Source organism: Lutra lutra, chromosome X, assembly GCF_902655055.1.
Source record: "Lutra lutra chromosome X, mLutLut1.2, whole genome shotgun sequence".
Taxonomy (NCBI): Eukaryota; Metazoa; Chordata; class Mammalia; order Carnivora; family Mustelidae; genus Lutra; species Lutra lutra.
Window position 1 is genome coordinate 80,027,596 of NC_062296.1, and position 21,491 is coordinate 80,049,086.

General features: G+C 41.1%; 1 non-coding gene across 1 annotated transcript; it reads left to right on the forward strand.

The window, feature by feature from the left end:
• Window positions 1–11,249: 11,249 nt before the first annotated feature.
• Window positions 11,250–11,356, forward strand: LOC125092489 (U6 spliceosomal RNA). The gene has a single exon (XR_007124951.1). It is a non-coding gene; the product is annotated as a U6 spliceosomal RNA (small nuclear RNA).
• Window positions 11,357–21,491: the final 10,135 nt, after the last annotated feature.

Genomic DNA, 21,491 nt, shown 5'->3' on the forward strand with positions numbered 1-21,491 from the left:
AGGCTTGGAAACCACTCAGGCTTTGCATTCCCCGGGCTGCACACATTCTTTAGCAAAGGGTGGAAGCCTTATTGGCTCAAGGTGTTAAAGTATAACTTCTGATTAATCATTGGCTGATGACAAGCTATGCTGACTTGGGTGATCCCCGGAAATTCAAACTTAAAAAAATTTAAAAAAACAACTGAGCAGAGACATCAATGGCTGTATACTACTAGTTGGGGAGAGGGGAATGGGTGGGAATAGAATAAGCAGAATTCCTCAAGGCAAATCACAAAACACACTACAAACCAGAAAATAGCAAAAACATCACATGGAATTCAGAGTTGCTATCATATATTATCTAAAATATATCAAGTTTCCAACAAAAAATTAGGAGACCTGCAAAGAAACAAGAGGGTGTGACTCATACCCAGGAAGATAAGGAGTCAATGGAAAACTAGCTCTAAGGGATCGGAGTCTTCATGGAAATCAGCACAATCACAGTTCTGTAGCCTGTATTTCACATAAAATTTTATTAGAAACAATTTCAAAGCTCATGAAAATTTCTTTGAAAATATTTTTAGTGATTGTTTAGTGTCCCATAATATGGCTTTACCATAGTTTATCTAACCATGCCTCTATTGTGAGACGTAACTACATTTTTAAAGTTCTTTGATTTGATTATACACACGCACGTATGCACGCTTGCGCACGCATATAGAGTGTCCAAACTTCTGATTATTTCCTTGCTGTAATTTCCTAAGGATGAAACTTAAAAATGAACTATTTAAAGTCCCTGAGAAATAGTACTAGATTAAGCTCCAGGAAAGTTGTACAACATACCCCACCCACATCGGCAGTGAATATGAGTTTATTACACCCTGTACTAAAAGAAATCAATCATAAGCAATATAGGTGAAAATTGTATTTTCAGTTTCTTTGGTTCTAGAACGTTGAGTAATTTTTCACATCTGTTTGCTGTGTGTGTCCTGTGAATTCCTATACATGGCGTTTATGTAGCTTTCAATGGTATTTCGGTGTTTCGTTATGGATTTGGAAGGATTCCTCATCAGCTATGCTTTGCCACACTTGAGCATGCTATTCCAAACGATGACCGGTATCTTTAAATACTGGAGCAATTAAAAAAACTATATAATCAAATTTCAGTGAATGAGAAAAGCAAAACAATTTAGAGAAAAGATAGGGGAATTAATTGATAGAGCAAAAAGATTAACAATTGAATACATTTAAGAGAGAGGCGAAAAAGATAGTGAGAAAGGCATGGTATACATTACAGATTTTTAAAAACCTATTCAGAAATTAACAAACAGCATTCTTTGTTTTTTAAAGAATTTTTAAAATTTATTTGACAGACCACAAGTAGGCAGAGAGGCAGGCAAAGAGAGAGAGGAGGAAGCAGGCTCCCCACTGAGCAGAGAGCCCAATGTGGGGCTCGATCCCAGGACCCTGGGATCATGACCTGATCCCAAGGCAGAGGCTTTAACCCACTGAGCCACCTAGGTGCCCCAACAAACAGCATTCTTAAATGCGGAGTATGAGAGGTTTCTTGGTAAGGGTTCCATCTTCTGTAATAGAAATATACATTCAAACCTTTTAAAAAAGATTTTATTTATGTATTTGACAGAGAGAACACAAGCAGGGGGAGCTGCAGAGAGAGAGGGAGAGGCAGACTCCCTGCTGAGCAAGGAGACCGATGCAGGACTCCATCCCAGGACCCTGAGATCACAACTTAGGCCGAAGGCAGATGCTTAACTGAGTCACCCAGGCGTCCCTACATTCAAACTTTTTTTTTTTTAAGATTTTATTTATTTATTTGACACAGAAAGAGAGCTCAAGCAGGCAGAGCGGAAGGTAGAGGGAGAAAGCAGGCTCTCCACTGAGCAGGGAGCCCGATGCGGGGCTCGATCCCAGGACCCTGGGATCATGACCCAAGCCAAAGCCAGCTGCCCAACCAACTGAGCCACCCAGGCGCCCCTACATTCAAACTTTTATTGAATGTGTGCTAGTAGGAGCGTAGTTAGGTGAGAGTGAAAACAAACAAGATCCACTCTGCTCTCAGTCTAGTAGGGAAACAATTCAAAATCACTGAAGGCAAGGAAAGGTGCTAAACAGGGAAAAGCAGGATGCTGTGGGAGCTCCAAGTTACGGTTACTGTTGGTGAGAATCAAGGAAAGGTTCCTGGAGGGATTGGCATTTCTACTTGGTCATGGCAATTAAGATCTCTGTAGGTGGAGAACACACAGAAGGGTTTCAAGAAAGGATGTGCAGAAAAAGCACAGGAGGTCACATGAAGCATGCAACGAGATCCAATCTGTCTCCAAGTGGATTCTAGTGCTGGTAGAAATGATCAACATAAAACAGGATATTTGTTATGAATGAAAAAAAAATGGCCGAAGACTTATTTTAACTCCTTAAAAAATTTTTAAACTCTGAGATAATAAAAAAAAAAGACACTGACCATGGAAAATTTAGATTCCACAAAAAAATGACACACGGCAACGGCAAAACTTTATACATTTGTAGCCTTAAGGTGGGGTCCCTGGATGCTGACTCCTAGAGGAGAATGAGAATACAAGTGATTCACTTAAGAGGTCATTCATTCCAGAAAGCATCATCAATTAGGGAAGGGGAAGTAAGACAGGGATGGGGATGAACCAGTAAAGGGTACGTCTTTAAGCAGTTTTCCACTGGAGGTAACTGGGTTTGATCCTCCCCCGCACAGCCCAGGGAACTAAGAAAAACCATGTAGAACATACCTAAGAGTCATCCCACCAGAGGCTATGGAAGCTGGGATATTTACCTTCCAACTTCATTGGCTTAGAATTGTGGGGAGTTGCAGGTGTTTGCGCTCAGGAGCCAAGTACCATTCTTGAGTACTGAAGGGTGAGTGCTGGGGGGTATTGGTGGGTCACCACTACTATCTACTACGTTTATTAGTGATTGAAAACAATTGGAAGAATCACATTTTCTTGACAAAATTTAGGCCCACAGAATCTGCAACACAGGAAACTGGCAGACCTAATTGCCATAAAAGTAAACTCACTTATAAGAGGTTAAAACATAAAAATTTTTATTTGGGCAAATTTTTAAAACAAATCATTATGACATTTTTATGAATAAGAATTTTCCAGATGAAAATAATTGCATTCAAATACAAATGAAAGTACTAGAAACATTTTATCGGCCTTATATAGAAAATTGATATCAAGGAATTAAAGTGATCTGAGTTTGCTTGGGAAAATATGTTCTTCATAAAATTCCTTCAGTGTTGGCATGATTCTGATTAGAATGTTTGTACTAACAAACATGGAGTCACAGTGTCCTCGGGCTCAAAACAAGAAGAGGATCGAAACATCCTGTTCTTGAGCTGCTAGAGGCCAAAAAATGAAGAGGTTTTGTGCCAGGGGAAATTGCATGGGTAAATGCAGAGTGGAAAAGCATATGGAATGCTTTGGGAATGATGAATTCCTTACTGACAGAGCTATGGGAGCAGATGTTAAGCAAAAAAAAAAAAAATCATATTCATGAATATTCTGTGGATCTGCAGATTTCTTTGTTGAAGGAGGAGAAGAGAAAAATTGGATCTTACAGTCTGCCAGTATAGCTCCTCACAACTTTTCATTAAAACATCCCATGACCTTATAGAAAAATAATAAAAATTCATTAAAATGAGAGATTGACAGACAACATAGTATCAAATTGTGAATAGCCTTGGGAATAATTTTGAGGCAAATAGAGTTAGACTGAGAGAAACAGATGCATACTTCACCTCCTATGGAATACTCAGGCTTCCCTTCACAAAAGAGAGCAACCGGAGAAAGATCTTTTTTTTTTTTTTTTTAAGGGACATTGTTCTTGCTACACCAACTGTGTTCTGGTGTGGAAATTCAGGCCCTTACTAGCCAGAAGACTGGACATTCATAGCTCTTGATCCCAAGAAGCTATACTGTGAAGCAGGAAGTTTTATTCCTGAATTTTGCCCCTGGCTTGAAACCCATCTGTGTCCTCTGCCCCCCTCTAGTCCCCATCCCCTCTGCCCACTCTAGCCTCCCAGCCCCCACCCCCTCTAGGCTACCCACTGCCTTTTTACATATTTACACTGAAAGAGAACAGCCCTGTTAATCAAGGAGGCAGGAAGGAAGGGCAGACTGGCCGGGGTATCAAATGTATCTTCCCCCATTATTCACTCACTGGAGGCGACCACAGACGGTAGGGAGAACTGTTGCACTTACTGTCATTGGCTTCCAGTACCAAAGACAAAGATGACAAGAGGAAGGTGATAACCACGAGAGCACGAGGAGGTACAATAAGCGAAAGCCTGTTAGAAGCTGGAACACGGACAGGAAGCCATGCCCATCAACTAACCCACTTTCCTGCTGCGGATTTATCGAGGGGGTGGAAACACTCCCCAAATGCATACAAGCTGGGGCTAAAGGCAACCCACACATTCTGGGGTCACGCTGAGTCTGGGAGGGTCTTCCCCTGTTCAGGTTTAGTTAAAAGAAAAAACAAATTGGGATCTACAAACAGAGACTATGGTGTAAAAGAAATAGTTGGAAGACTCAAAGAAAGGAAATACCGGGGCGCCTGGGTGGCTCAGTGGGTTAAGGCCTCTGCCTTTGGCTCAGGTCATGACCCCAGGGTTCTGGGATTGAGCCCCGCATCGCATCCATCGGGCTCTCTGCTCAGCGGGAAGCCTGCTTCCCTTCCTCTCTCTCTCTGCCTGCCCCTCTGCCTACTTGTGATCTGTCTGTCAAATAAATAAATAAAATATTTTTTTAAAAAAGGAAATACTTCTGGGAAATTACTGGCTTTCAGAGCCAGAAGAAAAAGCCCAAACTATTTGGTATCTTCAAATGATTGCAAATAACCATAACCTCTATGCACAAGGAGCAAAAGGGCACAGGCAGATGAGCAAAAGTTGAAAAGGTAGTTGACACAAAGAAGACTGTAAGGAAATTCTTTTTTTTTTTTTTTAAAGATTTTATTTATTTATTTGACAGAGAGAGATCACAAGTAGACGGAGAGGCAGGCAGAGAGAGAGAGAGAGGGAAGCAGGCTCCCCGCTGAGCAGAGAGCCCGATGCGGGACTAGATCCCAGGACCCTGAGATCATGACCCGAGCTGAAGGCAGCGGCTTAACCCACTGAGCCACCCAGGCGCCCTGTAAGGAAATTCTTAAGGCAACAACAGAATTAAAATCCATATGCAGTCAGTAAAGAATAGAAAGGCTATATAGGAAATTCACCTGCTGACAAGAAGGACGTCCTTGAGATACTTTCCCAGAATGTAGGTGAATATGACAATCACGTGCTTCATGATCACCTATTACGTGCCCGGCACTTCTAGGTACTGGATCTACAGGCCCTCACATTATCATCAGAGTGTGACAGGCAGCCAGTAAACACTTAAACACAAATTAACATACAACTGCGAACGATGATGTGTGCTGCAACTAAAAACTGGTCCTAAAATCCTTGCCTGGGAGAAGCTAGTTCTGACTGTGTGGTAGGGAGCATCTCTCTAAAGAAGGAAGCTAGAGCTGGAGATCGGAAGGATCAGTAAGAGAAAACCAACAAACACAATGTGGGCAGGGGTGTGTAGCCCTGCAGCAGGACAGCACGTGGGGCATCAGAGAGATGGAAACAAGACCAGGGTGTCTGGCTGGGGAGAGGGAGGCGAGGAACACGATGGACAAATACTAGGGCCAGATCGCATGAGGCCGCCAGAGGCTGGGTGAGAAATCTGTGTTTTATTCTAAGGAAAATGGGAAGTCATCAAAGGGTTCTAAGTAGGCGGCTGATGTGACTTACATTTTCAAAGGTCGTCTGGTCCCTGGAAGGGGGAAGCATGGGATTGGGAAGCTCACCAAAGGGGCCAGGGCAGTGCGAAGGGTGATGACCCCTAGGACAAGGGTGATGGCTGACAGTGCAGACAGAGGAGTGAGTGGCATGTAGACAAGCTCTGGAGGTAACGACTGACACAACCTGGCGATGAAATGGTTCTATGAGGTAGCGGAGAAGAGATGGCCACCAAAAGACTCCTGGGTCCATCTTGAACACAGGGCGTATGATGGTGCCCTTTGCTCCGATGGGAAAGACGGGTGGAAGAGCAATTTGGGGAGGGAATGACAGGAGCGCAGGTCCAGGCCCATTAGCTCTCAGAAGTCTGGGAGGTGTTCGAGGGTGAAGAGGTCAAAAATGTCTGCCAGATACATCAATCTGGATGAAACGGAGAAGAAAGGTCAGAATTAAAGAGATACATTGGCCAGTCACCTGCCATTACTTAATTATTTTAGTACTTAATATTTTTGAGTACTCAATATTTTTGATAGTAATTATTTTGACTTTATGTAGTTTTTCCTTATGGAAATATTCAAAGATACATGAAAGTAGACTAAATAATATACTGAATCTTTACCCATCACAGTACCCATACTATTTTGCCACGGGAATGGGAATTCCCCTGAGGAGAAGGAGAAAGATCCCAATTCCCAGTGCTTACTCCAGTCTGCTCCCCCATCTGAAAAATGAGAATATTCCAACCCACCTCAGGGAGTTCTGGTGACACTAAAAGAGATTAATCATGTCAACGGTATGTGGTAACCAATGTAAGCCATTCATATTTTTATTGTTGAGTGGGCGATATTGATCCAAAACACAGCAAGGTTCCTGGGTGGAAACAAGTTTCTAAACTCGGGAGAAGGTAACCCAAACCACTGAGCTCTTGTGGAGAGAAAAGCAAAACAGAAGCCGCTGACACAACTACGGCAAGTTTGGGATTCTCTCAAAGGTGAAGGAAGCCAAGGACACAGCAGGAATCTGACCAAGTGAAATTCAGGTTTCAGGTGTGAGTTGTGCCTGTAAGACTCAGGTGGCCGACAGTGCAGTCCCCACTCGACGGTGAAGACACGACGTCGAGGAAAATTCACATGAAAATGAAGTGAGAGGTCGAGTCAGAGCCTGGCACGAGGTGGTCTGGTGAGGAGTCTGGGACGCTCTTCGCTGTTAAGAATGACGCCGTGAGCAGCCACAACCGATGGATTCGTTGTACAAGGGCTACAGGGCTGTGAGCTGGGCTCTTGGAGCAGAGCTTCTGGAACTTCATGTGCACACAACCCCCGCCCCCCACCCCCCGCCCCCCGGGGGTGCTGTGAACAGGCTCTTCTGCGGCAGCAGCGGGGCCAGGACGGCCCGAGACTCTGCATTTCCAACCAGCTCCCGGGCCAGGCCTCGGCGCCGAGCAGCGGGGGTTCCCGGGATCCCCGGGCCGCGCGGGGGCTCCTCCCGCGGGCCTGGCTTCCAGCCGGTGGCCCGCGAGCCACGCAGCACACGCACGCAGCCGCCCGCGCTGCAGCTAGAAGGACGGTGGCAGCGGGAAGGGGCCGGAACCCACGGCCTGCGCCGCCGGGCGGGGGGCAGCCGGGGGCTCAGAGTCCTTTATTCCCCCGGAGCCTCACACGTGGCCCAGGGGGGCTGGGGGAAGGACAGGGGGGCAACCGCGGGGGAGGGGAGGACCGGCCCCCGCGTCCGCGCCCCCGGGGACCCAACCTGCTTAGGTGGAGGAGAGGGACGGCGGCCGCGGAGATCGGATGCCGGACAGCTACCCGCTGCTCCCAGCCCAGAGAGACGCTCGGGAAAGAGGGTACTATGATTTTAAGTCCTGGCAGAATTAAAAGGTTGGAGTGAGGAAAAATAAACAAATGAAAGAGAGGAGGGAGGGTTTGGCCAGCAAATGTCGTGGGTCCAAGACAGGGAGGTCTATGAGTTGCCCCACTTTACAGATGATGCCAGCAAGGACTGGAGAGGTCAACCAAGTCGCCCAAGGTCACACACCTAGAGCTCTCGACCACTATGCTATAAGACAACAAAGTCGGTTTGATTTCAGACTTCTCTGCAACATCAGCTTTCAGAACAAAATGGAGCAACAGCTAGGGTTTTTAGAGAAAAGGATTGCTAACTGAAGACTCAAGCTCTGCAAATCGTCTTTTACAATAATAGCTAACAGATACTAAGCACACATTGTGACAGGAACAGTTCTAGATGCTTTGTAGAGACTGACTCATTCGCTCTACCATCACCCCTCATTTGACAGATGAGAGAACTGAGAGTTTAGGTAACTTCTCTAAGAGTTAGGATGGGGCCAAGGCGACTGGATTTTCTGAGCCTTGCTGTGAACTGTTCTTCCAGACTTTCAGGGCTCAAATCCATATCGTCAACACACACTTCCTGAAAAAAATTCAATATACGCCATAATAACGAGAGATAAAAAGGAGTTCAAAAGTGAGAAAACTGTGAAAAATCAGTTTTTAAAAGTCTAAATGATTACTCTCTAAATCTTAGATTTTAGTAGCAAAGAAGAGGGAGGATACTAAAAGTAAATTCAACCTGGCCAGATCAGGGGGTACTAAAAGATTACCATTTCATTTTAAAAATTCTGATCATTTAAAAAATATCGGCCACAGAATGCTTTTTATGATTGTCCTGCTTCAATATTTTATTTAGCAGTTTTCCAAAAACAGCTGGTGCCAGAAACTCTTCTAAAGGACAACAAAAAGATTTTTGTCTTTTTTTTTAAAGGGTAAATAGTAAGAGTGTTTTTGTAATATGAACTCACAGATTCACACTTACTTGACATGTTTCAAGCCCCTGCAATTATGTTTACGTTCACATCAAATTATCCCAGCTGTGGGCAGGGGGAGCTTTGAGTTGGCCCCTGAGTCCTTTTGTCATGTCCTAATGTGTCTCAGAGATATATTGCTATCAAAACAAGACCCACAGAATGCCCGAAGGCCATTCATACATACCAGTCCTAAAAGGAGTAAAAGGAGTACATATGTCTTCCAAAGCAATGAAGAAGATAAAAACGAATACTCATAAGAGAGAAATCGTAAAACAAAGGAAATGGCAAAGAAGCATTTAAAAATAGCATAGAAGAAGATGAAACATAATATATTAAATGCATTCATTATAATGAGAAATATAAATGGAACGTATTCCCTTATTTACAAATAAAATTTCCCAGACTGGGTTTTTTTTTTTAAAGATTTTATTTATTTATTTGACAGACAGAGATCACAAGTAGACAGAGAGGCAGGCAGAGAGAGAGAGGAGGAAGCAGGCTCCCTGCTGAGCAGAGAGCCCGATGCGGGACTCGATCCCAGGACCCTGAGATCATGACCTGAGCCGAAGGCAGCGGCTTAACCCACTGAGCCACCCAGGCGCCCCCCCCAGACTGGGTTTTTAAAAATCAATTCTGTGTCGATTAAAAACAACCCCACAATCGCACAAAAAGATCAATAAAAGAGAATGGCAAGAAATACAAGAAGCAGACACAAATGAAGGAAAACCAAAGATCAAAATACTTAAGTGAGTAGAATTTGAGACAAGAAAATGAAACAAAACGGCGCTGAAATATGTACAATCAAAATATGAAGGACAGAGATTCACTTAATGATATAATTAATGTCTTATCTAATAGCTTCCTGGAAAGAAACATGTAGATGTATTATAGACAGTCTGGCTTTTCTCCTAGTGCCCACAGAACCCTTACAAATCTTGACTTTGGGCTACACTAACAGTGCCATGTAAGCAGGGCTCAACTGCTGAAGAAGACTCACAGGGCCCTGAATGACAAAGCCTACCAATGTACGGTTTGTCACAGGGAAGTGACACCTACTGTAAGAGCCCAAACGTCCGAATATACATCACAGCCTACGACTCGCTGTAGGCATCTGCGGAAGCCAGGTGCAGGCTCCTAATGTCCTGTTTCTTTCTTTTTTTTAAAGATTGATTGATTGATTGATTGATTGATTTATCTGACAGGGAGAGTTCACAAGTAGGCAGACAGGCAGGCAGAAAGAGGAAGGGAAGCAGACTCCCTGCTGAGCAGAGAGCCCCATGTGGGGCTCGATCTCAGGACCCTGAGCCAAAGGCAGAGGCTTAACCTACTGAGCCACCCAGCTGCCCCCTGATGTCCCGTTTCTGTAAGGGCCGGGCCAGATGGCTCCTGGATCCAGAACCACCGTCGTGCGCACAGTGCAGCCTTCCGAAGCAAGGAGACTAAAATGGCCTGTTTGCAGAGGTTGTACATATCTTGGTGGTCACCTAGGCATATCCCGGGTGCAGAACCAACAGAACTGTGGGGGCGAGGCCTGGGGGTTATCACCCCAAGTGATACAGATGTGAGTCTTTAATCTCATGGTTATTAGTTAACAGTGCCGACGAGCTGGGTCAAACTGCTCTGAGACCCTTTGGACTCATGATTACGGAGACATATATCAGTGTTTCATGCTTTGACCAGGAGTCAGTGTCAAGCAGGAGTTTTAATTTAAGCAAACAGCTCAGGCTAATTACAGACCTGCTGTGATTAACCTTTATAGCACAGTAACAAAACCCTAAGTATATTTCAATAATTTTCAAAATGCTGAAACCACACAAACCCTATTTTTGGACCACAATTCAAAAAATGAATCAATGTGGTGAATACAACATAATCAAAATGTAAATTAAAGCAAGATACTTTTTAGAGAATATAAGTCTGATGAAAATTAATAAGAATATTAATATCCAGTGCCAGCAAGGATCTAGGGGAAGTAGGCCTCTTCATTCACTGCTCCTGTAAACATACATTTATAGAACTATTCCTGGTATATCATGGTAATCTGTATCAAAATCCTTAAAGAGGTACATTCTCTTGGCCCAGAAATTACATATTTGTCATTTCATCCTGAGCAAAGAATTGAGGATTTGGGCAAACATGGATGTTTATTGCAGCACAGTGGATAATAGCAAAAGGTTGGCAACATTCAAAATTTCCAGCAATACGGGGTCTATTTCAGTAAGTTATATCCATATATTATTCAAAATAATTTTGTAGAGGTTTATTTGTGGCAGGCTGTGTGAGATGCATGTCTAAAATCCTTTCTCCCTTTTTCTCTGCTAACAGAATCCAGATACTGTTTGGAGCAGCAATGTTCACTGCTCCAGGCACAAAATCATGAAAATCTAGTTCTCACTTCCTCAGCTTCTCTTGTACCTAGAAGGGGCCACTGGATCTGGTTCCAGTCCATGAAATATCAGGAGAAGTCTACTGGAGGCTTTGAGAAAGTGGTTTTTGGTTTTTTGTTTTGTTTTTGTTTTGCTGTCCTAATAAAAGGGAAAGATGCTGTTGATGGAAAAAATCATCTACTGCAGACCTTATATTAACCATTAACCATGAATTAACCATTCATTAAGCAAGAGTTGGTTGGTGCTCACTTCAGCAACACATATACTAAAATTGGAACGATACAGAGAAGATTAGCATGGCCCCTGCGCATGGATGACATGCAAATTCATGAAGTGTTCCGTATTAAAAAAAAAAAAAAAGAGTTGGTTGGATTTCTGTTAGTTGGAGCCCCAAATGTCCCTCACTCTGGTGGATACTGTGATGTACTTCCCGAGATCCCCCTTCAGGACTTGCAGATATTGGGAACGCAATAGGCTGACAGTCTTCATCTGCCAGCTAGCTCCAGGAATTGCACTCACTTGAAGTTGGCTGACTTGCCCAATGTCACATCTCCTTCCCAGAGGCAGCCCACATCAAACTCCACAGGTGACTAACAACTGCACTACTGCCAAATGTCCCCCTTCTGCCTAAACCTACTTAACTCCATTCTCCAATGGTGTTGATCTTCAAAGCACTCCCTAATGAACTTCCTGCACTCAAATCTTGGTCTTGGTGTCTGTTTCCTACACCCACAGCATCCCTGATACATTTATTCATGTAAAAAGTCGTTCAAAATATGTTGCTAAATGATAACAACAGGTTAGAAAGCACTATGTATGGTGTTTTCCTATTGCACAGATTATACAACTGCATAGGAAAAATTTCTGCAAAGGAAAACACTAATATTTTAACAGCAGGACTTGTGTTTCCAAGAATACGCTGGGTAGATGTTTAGAGAAACTCCTTCTAGTTCAGAAAGCAGTAAATGGCAAGAAAGAGGTTTTAATATTTTGATATGTAGAGAAGTGGTGGGTAAGTAATGGGGTGAGGAGCAGAAATGATAGGAAAGCACAAATCTACATGAGCTAGAAATCATATTTACTGTGGAGGTATCTGCAGGCTCCTGACAGCCTAGAGCCAGGTTCTAATCAGCCCTTGCTGTGCGGGACAAGAGACAAAGCTTAGAGCCCAAGCAGTGTGAGAGGTCAGCTTGGACCCTTTCATAAAGGCAGGAGGGCCCAAGAGCAACAGCCTCAAGAAGTTCAACTAGAATAGGCCCACCCTGCGGACAGGGCTGGAAGAAGTGAACTCCCTGGGAACAGCAAAGTACAAGCAAATTCGCATGAGTGTGGGCCAGATCTAAACCTGAATCTCTGTGACTCAAAATAAACCCTGTGCCAAAAATAGAGTTCAAAGCGGACCTCGGTAGTACCCATAGAAAACTGCTCGAAGAAAACAAAAATTTTTCTTTGGAGGAATACGTTTATAGACTTCAAAGTATTACCATAAAGTTACAAATTCAGAATTTAAAAGAAAATCACTAAATCCCCAAGGATCAGCATACACATCAAACTTCAAGATCAGGCATGTGTGTGTGCTGCGCGCACACACACACACACACCCACCCACCCACCCACCCCAAACTATAGACTGTGGGATGTTCAAACACAGTATAAAACTATGATGTTAATTGTGTATAAAGAATTAAAGATAGCATTGCTAGGATAAGGGTGCACACAGTGTGAGAACAGACTGGACAGATTTGGAAGAAAATCAAATAGGAGTTTATACAATAAAAAGTAATAATTTATATTAGAAACTCAAAGGATGCTATAAATAGCAGATAGAACTAAGGGGAGGATTAAAGAATTAGAAGGTAGATCTAATAAATAACCAATATAGGACAAAAGGACAGAATGATAGAAAGTATTAACTAGAGGTTAAGGGAAATACAGCATTGAGAAGGTCCAATGTATGCTCCAGAAGGAGTTAAGAACAATAATAGAGGAAAGACAATACACAAAGAGATAAGGTTTCAGAAATTATGAAAGACACCAATCTTCTGATGCAGAAACCCAAGAATTCCAAGCAGAGTAATTAAAATAAATCCACACTTAAGCACATAGTAATAAAACTGCAGGATAACAAAGACAAGCAGAAGACTTTCCAATAACAGTAGCCAGAAGGCAGTGGAATAATACCTTTGAAGTGGCGAGAGAAGTACTGTCAACCTAGAATTTATACCCAGCAAATAAACTTTTATGAATGAGGGTGAAATAAAGGTATTTTCAGACATTAACAGATATCATTAAAGGAACTTTTAAAAAACATATCCCAGGGGCGCCTGGGTGGCTCAGTGGGTTAAGCCTCTGCCTTCGGCTCAGGTCATGATCCCAGGGTCCTGGGATCGAGCCCCGCATCGGGCTCTCTGCTCCGCGGGGAGCCTGCTTCCTCCTCTCTCTCTGCCTGCCTCTCTGCCTAACTGTGATCTCTGTCAAATAAATAAATAAAATCTTAAAAAAAAAAACATATCCCAGAAGGATAAAAATGATTCTAAGAAGAACATCTGGGACGTAAGAAGGAATAGGGAGCAGTATTCAACCTTGTATTGGAAGTCCTAGCCAGTGAAAAAGGCCAGAGAAAGAAAGGCACGCATATCAGAAAAGGAAAAATAAAACAACTTGCCTATGTAGAAAAACCTGAGGAGCTTACCAAAAACTACTAGAACTAATAAGTGGCTTTACCGAGGTCATAGAACATGAGGTCAATATACAATATACAATATACATATACAACTGTATTTCTGTGTACCAGCAATAAACAATTTGAAATTTAAATTTTTGTTTTATTTTTTTAATCTTTTTAAAAAGATTTTTTTATTTATTTGACAGAGATCGCAAGTAGGCAGAGAGGCAGGCAGAGAGAGAGCGGGGTAGGGGGGAAGCAGGCTCGATCCCAGGACCCTGAGATCATGACCTGAGCCGAAGGCAGAGGTTTTAATCTACTGAGCCACCCAGGCGCCCCTGAAATTTAAAATTTTAAATACTGCTATTTACGAAAGCACCAGAAACATGAGATCCTTAGGTATGATTCTTACAAAATGTGTGCAAGATCTGTATGTTGAGATTTACAAAACCTCAGTGAAAAAAATCAAAGAAGACCTAGATAAATAATATCTTCATAAATTGGAAAACTCATTGATAAGATGCCTGTGGCAGGCAGCCTTCAAGATGGCCCCTAATGGTTCCCAACTTCTGGTATTCACAGCCTTGCATAACTCCCTTCTCTTGAGTGTGGGCAATACCTAGTCATGCACCTTTAATTAAAAAAAAAAGTGGCAAAAATGATGTTACTTCCCAGAGGAGACGGTAAAGAGTCTGTGGCTCTGGTCTTGAGCACTCTTTCACTCTCCTGCTCCGAGGAAAGCTAGCTGCCATGTTGTGAGCTGCTCTATAGAGAGGCCCATAGGTCAAGGAACTGACGTAGGATTCCAGGCAGTAGCCTTCAAGGAACTGAATCTTGCCAATAACCACGTGAGTTCGGAAGCAGAACTTCCCCTAGTTGAGCCTTCACCTCAACCCGGGCTGATAACTTGATCGCAGCCTTGTGAAAAGTCTTCAGGCAGAGGTACCCCAGCTAAGCCACATCCTGATTCCTGACTCACAGAATCTGTGAGATGATAAGTATTCGGTGTTGCTGACTGCTTAATGTGGGGTTAATTTGCTATGCAGTAGTAGATAACACAATGTTAATCCTCCCTAATTTGACAGGCAGATTCCATGCAATCCCAACCAAAATCCCAGAAAGACTTTTTTTTTGTAGAAATTGTTGGGGCGCCTCGGTGGCTCAGTGGGTTAAAGCCTCTGCCTTGGGCCCAGGTCATGATCCCAGGGTCCTGGGATCAAGCCCCACATCGGGCTGTCTGCTCCGCAGGGAGCCTGCTTCATCTTCTCTCTCTCTCTCTCTGCCTGCCTCTCTGCCTACTTGTGATCTCTGTCTGTCAAATAAATAAATAAAATCTTTAAAAAAAAAAGAAATTGTCAAGTGGACTCTAAAATTTATATGGTAAAGCAAAGGAACTAGAATAGTCAAAACAGTTCTGAAAAGGAACAAAGCTGGAAGACTGGAAGACTGATTTTACGACGTGATACAAAGCTAGAGTAATCAAGACATTGTGGTATTGGCAAAAAGGTAGACTCATAGGTATGTGGACTAGAACAGAGAGTCCAGAGATAAACCCACATATGAACTGAATTTTGACAAAGGTGAAAAGCAATTTTTAGAAATATAATATCTTCAACAGATGTTGCTGGAACCACTGTTCATGTGCAAAACAAACAAAAAAACCTCACTGGATACCTCACATCAGGTACACAAATGAACTAAGTATAGATCATAGACCTAGATGTAAAACCTAAGACAATAAAACTTTTAGATGAAAACACAGAAGAAAATCTTTGTGACCTGGGTTGGACAAGGATTTCTTATCTCTGAAACTATAAGGACAATCCATAAAAAATCAATTAATTGGACTTCATCAAAATTCTGCTCTTGGAAAAACACTGTTAGGAAAAGGAAAAAGAAAAACATAAGAAAAGGTAAGAGACAAATCACAGCCTGAGAAAAATCTTTGCAACACACATCTGATAAAAAATATTGTAAGCCGAATACATGATGAACTCTCAAAATTCAATAGTAAGAACACAAACAACCCAACTAAAAAAAATAGTAAAAAAATTTTAACAGACACTTCACTGAGTAAGAGGTATAGGCAACAACAACAACCAAAGCACAGGGAAAGTTGCTCGACATCATTAGTCATTAGGGAAATGCAAATTAAAACCATAATGAAATAACACTCTATTCCCTCTAAAATGGCTAAGATTAGAAAGACTGATAGTATCAAGGGCAAAGCAAGCAGGGGGCAACTAGAACTTTCATACGTTGCTGGTGGGAATGCAAAACATTACAGCCACTTTGGAAATCAGTTGGGCAGTTTCTTGAAAAGTTAAATATACATAAGCTAAATAATAGCCCCCCCCCCCAATGCCCACATCACAGTCCTTGGCATTTGTTAAAGGTCCTTGATATGGCAAAAATAACAAACTGCAGATGCGATTAAATTAAGGATACTAAAAGGAGAGGGTTATTTTGAATTATCTGAGTGGGACTGATGTAATCACAATGGTCCTTCTAAGAGGGATGCAAGGATTCAGAGTAAGAGGGGAAGGTGATGTGATGATGGAAGTAGAGATTGGAGTGATAGGCTTTGAAGATGGAAGAAGGGGCCTCCATCCATCCTCCTGTATTCCACCTGAAGAAGGAATACAAGGGGCCACTAGAAGCTGAAAAAGGCAAGGAAAAGAGCTTCCAGAAGGAATCAGCCCTAGTGGCACCTTGATTTTAGCCACTTACGAGTCATGCTGGACATCTGACCTCCAGAACTATAAGAGAATAAATTTGTGTTGTTTTAAGCCACTAAGTTTGTGGAAATTTGTTTTAGCAGCAATAGGAAACTGGTACAACTTGCCATACCACTCAGCGATCCCACTCCTGTTTACCCAAGAGAAATGAAAACATACCTTTAGACAAAACTCTGCACGCTAATGTGTATGGGAGCTTTATTCAGAATTGTAAAAAACTGGACACAACCCAGATATCCTTCAACTAGAGAGTGGGTAAGCAAACGGCGGCACATCAATAAGATGGAATAATACCGTTAAAAAAGAATGAATTCCAGGTACCTGGGTGCCTTGATTGATTAAGCATCCAACTCTTGATTTTGGCTCGGGTTATGATCTCAGGGTAGTGAGATCAAGCCCTGCGATGGTGTGGAGTCTGCTTAAGATTCTCTCTCTCCCTCTGCCTCCGCACCCCCACCTGGCTCTGGTCCCTTCTCTCTCTCTTTAAAAAAAAATTCGAAGGAATGAGTTACTGATGCATGCAACAACAACGAAGAATGTCAAATGCATTATGATAAGTGAAAGACGCAAGTCTCGAAAAGCTACGTACTGTGTGATTCCATTTATACGGCACTCTGGAAAAAGGCAAAATTATAAAGGCAAAATAGAAATCAGTGGTTTCCAGAGGTAGGGAGTAAAGGTTGTACACAAATATTCCTAGCAGCATTATTCTTAAGAGTCAAAAAGTAAAAACTATCCAAGCGTCCATCAACTGACAAATGGATAAATAAAATGTGGTCTATCCAAACAATGGAATGCTTCTCACACAAACTAGTGATACATGCGACAACATGAGTTTCCAAATAATTACGCTGAGTGAAAGAAGCCAGACCAAAAGAGAGCACATGCTATTTGATTCCATTTATTACAGAACTCTAGAAAATGCAAACTGATTTATCCTGACAGAAAGCAGATCAGTGGTTGCTTGGAGATGGGGGCTGGGTAAGGCAGAAGGGAGGGACTAAAGTGGCACAAGGACACTTCTGTGGATGATGAAGGATATGTTCACTATTTTGATGGTGGCGATGGTTTTATGGGTATGTATATATGTCAAAACTTATCAAATGCTCCTTTCAATATGTGCAATTCACTATATGTCAATTATACCTCCACAAAGCAGTCAAAATTTTTTAATTAAAATTTGTGTATTGTGTATTGTGTGTTGAGAATATTTTTCCCTGGCCCAATTTTCTATGTGAAGATTATAATCATGGTCATGCTTGACAAGGCACCTACCATTTATTAGTTATCGGAAGCAAAAAAAAAAAAAAACAGGGATTAAGAAGGCTGTTATGTTTCTCCTCTTCGAAAATTATTCATCTTTTTACTTGCAGAGTTAAAATTCTTCAATCAATGCATTTAAACATTTGGCTAAAATGTGAACTATTTTAGTAAAGTCAGAGAGGATGTAAATAAAAGGCAAGAAAACATAAAACTTGAATTTTAAAAATCTGTTCATACTGCTTTGCCTGTTATCATTGTTGATCTCTCATTTCAATCTGACCAAAATGCTATTAAGTATTATTAATTTCACCAGCATGGAACTTCAAGTCTGGAACCAAAGGAGAGAAAAAAAAATGCAGTTCTGTCAGAAAAGGAATGTGAATCTGTAATTCAGCCTCTGTTCCAGCTCTTCATCCTATGCAAGGGCAAATATTTTCAGACATTTAAGGGAGTCATGGCCCTTTCAGAAAAGATAACTGGAAACACTATTAATGGCATATGAAAAATTAACCACTGGTCACTAACATAACATAGTATTAAAAAAAATTAACTAAAATGAGATAAGTTCCAAAGATGAGAAACATTGGTGTGAGGTTAAATCTTCTTCTCCTTCTCTCTTTCCCTCTCCCCTTTCTTCTCCCTCTCCTTCCCCACCTTCTCCTTCTTCCTTCTTTCTTCTTCTTCTTTTGTTTATGGATGTCCAATTATTTAAGCACCATTTGTTGAAAAAACTATTCTTCCTCTATTGAATTGCTTATGCATGTTTGTTGAAGATCAATTTGGTGTATTTGTTTTGGTCTATTTCTGGGTTCCATCCTGTTCTGTTGATCTATGTGTCTCTTTCTCCACCAATATCACGGTGCCATTTAGACTATAGCCACAGAGTGTATCAACATCTGACAGAGTGATAGTTGCCACTTTATTCCTCTTTTTCAAAATTGTTTTAGTGATTTGAATTCCTTTGCCTTTCCATATAACTTTTAGCATAAGCCTGTCTATATCTCTGAAAAAAAGTCTTGCTGGGATTTTGATAGGAATTGTGTTAAACCTGTATATCAATTTGGAGAGAGCTGACATCTTTACTATATTGTCTGCCAATTCATGAACACAGTATGTTTCTCCATTTATTTAAATCTTTGGTTTCCTTCAGCAACATTAAAAATTTTTCAGCATACAGATCTTTTATGTGTTTTTTAAGATTCCTACCTAGTTTTGGGTTTCTTTGGGGGAAGTAATGATTTTAAATGGTATTGTTTTAAATTTCAGTTTCCACATGTTTATTGCTGTTTATAGGAATTGATGGATTTTTGTGTATTTATCTTGTACTCTGCATCCTTGCTGAACTTACTAGCACTACAAGTTTTGTGGGTTTTTTTCGGTAGATTCCTTGGGATGTTTTATGTAGACAATAATGCCATCTGCAAATAGGGTTAGTATACAATCTTTCTTTCTGATCTTATTTCCTTTTTTCCCCTTTTTCTTTTTCTTTTTCTTTTCAATAAAGCACTGGCTAAGACTTGCAGTACTATGCTGAATAAGAGTGTTGAAAGTAATCCATTCGTGATAAAAATCACAACAAAGTAGGTTTAGAGGGACCATACCTCAACATAATAAAGCCCATCTATGAAAAACCCACAGCTAACGTCATCCTTATTGGGGAAAAACTGAGAGATTTTCCCCTAAAGACAGGAACAAGACAAGGATGTCTATTCCCATTACCTTTAATCAACATAGTACTGGAAGTCCCATCCACAGCAGTCAGACAGGAAAAAGAAATAAAAGCCATCCAAACTGGTAAGGAAGAAGTAAGATTTTCACTATTTGCAGATGACATGATACCATATATATAGAAAACACTAAAGACTCCACAAAAAAACTGCTATAACTGATAAACAAATTTAGTAAAGTCGCAGGATACAAACTCAGTGTACAGAAATCTGTTGCATTTCGATACACCAAAAATGAAGCAGCAGAAAGAGAAATTAAGAAAACAATCCCATTTATAAATGTATCAAAACAACAGGATACTTAGGAATAAACCTAACCAAAGAGGTGAGAGACCTGTACTCTGAGAACTATAAAACTCTGATGAAAGAAACTGAAGAGGACACAGAGACATGGAAAGACATTCCATGCTCATGGATTGGAAGAACAAGCATTGTTAAAATGTCTGTACTACCCAGAGCAAGCTACATATTTCATGCAATCCCTATCAAAATACCAACAGCATTTTTCACAGAACTAGGACAAACAATCCTAAAATTTGTATGGAACCACAAAAGACCTCAAATAGCCAAAGAAATCTTGAAAAACCAAAGCAAAGCTGGAGGCATCACAATTTTGAACTTCTGGTTCTATATCAAAGTAGCAGTTACCAAAACAGTATGGCACTAGCACAAAAATAGACACATAGATCAAAAATAAGGAATAGAAAATCCAGACATAAGCTCCCAACTATATGGTCAATTAATCTTTGACAAAGGAAGAAAGAATATCCAATGGAAAAACAACAGTCTCTTCAATAAACGGTGTTGGGAAAACTGAACAGCCACATGCAAAAGAAAGAAACTGAACAACTTTTTCACACCCTTCACAAAAATAAACTCAAAATGGATGAAAGACCTAAAGGTGAGAACTGAAATTATAAAAATTCTAGAAGAGAACATAGGCAGCAACTTCTCTGACATTGGCCATAGCAACATTTGTCCAGATATGTCTCCTGAGGCAAGGGAAATAAAAACAAAAATAAACCACTGGGACTACATCAAAATAAAAAGCTTCTGCACAGGAAAGGAAACAATCAACAAAACTAAAGGCAGCCTACAGAATGGGAGAAGGTATTTGCAAATAACACATTGGATAAAGGGCTAGTATCCAAAATATATAAAGAACTTACACAAGTCAACACCCAAAAAACAAATAATCCCATAAAAAATGAGCAGAAAACATGAACAGACATTTCTCCAAACAAGACATTCAGATGGCCATCAGACATATGGAAAGATGTTCAACATCACTTACCACAGGGAAATGCAAATCAAACCCACAATGAGATATCACCTCACACCTGTCAGAATGGCTAAAAATCAACAACGCAAGAAACAACAGGCGCTGGAGAGAACAAAGGAACACTTGGACACTGTCGGTGGGAATGCAAACGGGTGCAGCCACTGTGGAAAACAGTATGGAGTTCCTCAAGAAGTTCAAAATAGAACTACCCTATGATCTAGCAATCATGCTCCTAGGTATTTACCCAAAGAATACAAAAACACTAATTCAAAGTGATACATGTACTTCTATATTTATAGCATTATTTACAATAGACAAGATATGGAAGCAACCCAAGTGTCCATTGATTGATGAATGAATAAAGAAGATGTGGCATGCATATATATATGTATATATATATATATATGTAATGGAATATTATTCAGTTGTAAAATAAAATGAAATCTTGTCATTTGCAGTGACATGGATGAAACTAGAGTATTACGCTAAGTGAAATAAGTCAGTCAGAGAAAGATAAATGATTCCTTTCATATGTGGAATTTAAGAAACAAAATAAACAAAGGGGAAAATGAGAGAGAGAGAAACCAAAAAACAGACTCTTAACTATAGAGAGCATACTTACGGTTACCAGAGTGGAGATGGGTGGGGGTGGGGGATGGGTGAGACAGGTGATGGGGATGAAGGAGGGCACTTGTCCTGATAAGCACCAGGTGATGTATGGAAGTGCTGAATCACTAAATTGTACACCTGAAACTAATATGACACGGTTTGTTAACTAAATGGAATTTAAATAAAAACTAAAAAAAAT